The following is a 2,231-nucleotide window of genomic DNA, read 5'->3' as shown; positions in this document are numbered from 1 at the left end:
AAATGGGCAGAAGACCTAAATAGACATTTCACCAAAGAAGACATACAGATGGCCAAGAGGCACATGAAAGGATGCTCAACATCACTAATTATTAGAGAAATGCAAATCAAAACTATAATGAGGTATCACTTCACATCAGTCAGAATGCCCATCATCAAAAAGTCTACAAACAATAAATGCCGGAGAGAGTGTGGAGAAAAGAGAACCCTCTTACACTGTTGGTGGGAATGTAAATTGATACAGCCACTATGGAGAACAGTATAGAGTTTCCTTAAAAAACTAAAAATAGAACTACCATACAACCCATCAATCCCACTACTGGGCATATACCCTGAGAAAACCATAATTCAAAAAGCAACATATACCACAATGTTCATTGCAGCACTATTTACAGTAGCCAGGACATGGAAGCAACCTAAGTGTCCATCGATAGATGAATGGATAAAGATGTGGCACATATATACAATGGAATATTACTCAGCCATAAAAAGAAACGAAATTGAGTTATTTGTAGTTAGGTGGATGAGTCTGAACCTAGAGTTTGTCATACAGAGTGAAATAAGTCAGAAAGAGAAAATACCGTATGCTAATGCATATATATGGACTCTAAAAAAAAAAAAATGGTACTGACGAACCTAGTGGCAGGGCAGGAATAAAGACATAAACATAGAGAATGGACTTGAGGACACGGGAGGGGAGGGGGAGGCTGGGGCAAAGTGAGAGTAGCATTGACATATATACACTACCAAATTTAAAATGGTTAGCTAGTGGGAAGCAGCAGCATAGCACGGGGAGATCAGCTCAGTGCTTTGCGATGACCTAAAGGGGTGGGATAGGGAGGGTGGGAGGGAGGCTCAAGAGGGAGGGGATATGGGGACATATATATACATATGGCTGATTCACTGTGTTGTACAACAGAAACTGACACAGTATTGTGAAGCAATTATACTCCAATAAAGATCTGTTAAATAAATAAATAATAGCTGAAGGAGAATCTGGAGGCAAGTGAGGGGTTTTTGTTTTAAGAGGGGAGAGATGTAGCAGGTTCACAGGCTGAAGCCAATAAAAAGCGAAAGTTGAAGAGAGAAAGAACACAAGTCCTCCAGTTCCTCACCCAAGAGCCCTTATTCACATTCTCAGCTGGTTAGATCCAAAATTAGTTTTATGTTTGAGTCTTCCAGGATACATGAGAATAGTCCCCCTTGGCTAATTAATATGTTTACTTTCCCTGCCATCTCAGAAACTCTTTTCAAACATTAATGAATTCCCACAAAGTGAGGTTGCTTTAATGAGAAATCCACTCAAGGAAAGGAGTATTGGCTGCAATACATATCCTGGGCACAGTTAATGTTTATTGAACAAACACAGTGATGTGGGCCATCTCCAGATTCGTCACTCAACTCATGAGAGTCTGTCGTAAGGCCATTATCTTATTCTGCCTGTATTACAGGTAGGTGGGAACACACCTTACCTCCCAATACTAAATCCCAGACTTCCCAAGGGCAGGATATAATCATATGTGTATCTCTTTAGGTCTCAAACACTCAGCAACACTTGGCAAAAATATATATGTCAATGCACATTTATTTGAATAAGTGATATGAGGCAAGGTTTCATTTTTTATCTTATTTCGAAAGAATGGGTTTCTCTATCTCATTTGCTTTTTCAACCTATTTATTTATTTATTTTATTTATAAGCCATTGACCCTAACACAACTCTCATATTCCACCCCAATATTTAAGCACCTTTAAATCTCCAGTAATACACCACTATTTTAACTCCAGTTATTTTTACTTCATAGTTTCGTGACTTTCTTAAAGTCAGTTTTTATGAATTAAAGAGATGAGTAGTGCATTGCCTTATGTGGTTTTAAATGGCTCCTCAGTTGATTTTTATTGCTGCTCTGTTATTACAGAGTAGAGAATGGAAGGTGGCATAAAAGAATCTTCATGATAGAGTAAGTAACTGCATTCTATGCATATTATCTTTTCTAGCATGTATTCAATTGTGTTATAATTATCTGTGTATGTCTTTATAAACCTTGAGCTTTGCAGGGCCCATGGACCATTTATCATCTCTTTAATCCCTATTGGAGGACCTGGCATAGAATAGGCACTCACTGAAAACCTCATGAAAGGAAAAGTACAGAGCTGAAACAGTCTGTAGACTGATGCTTTAGAGCTGCCAGGATTATACATAGGCTTTTGTTCAGTTAAAGCCAAATAGCAGG

At 38.3% G+C, this 2,231-nt stretch overlaps 1 protein-coding gene across 1 annotated transcript in view; it reads left to right on the top strand.

Annotated features, from left to right (window-relative positions):
• CFTR (CF transmembrane conductance regulator) overlaps positions 1 to 2,231 on the top strand; it is a 206,379-nt gene that overhangs the window by 200,166 nt on the left and 3,982 nt on the right. The gene's annotated exons all lie outside the window — the stretch shown is intronic.

This window comes from Lipotes vexillifer, unplaced genomic scaffold (genome assembly GCF_000442215.2).
Source record: "Lipotes vexillifer unplaced genomic scaffold, Lipotes_vexillifer_v1.1 scaffold314, whole genome shotgun sequence".
Lineage (NCBI taxonomy): Eukaryota > Metazoa > Chordata > Mammalia > Artiodactyla > Lipotidae > Lipotes > Lipotes vexillifer.
This window is presented reverse-complemented; position numbering and strand designations above follow the sequence as displayed.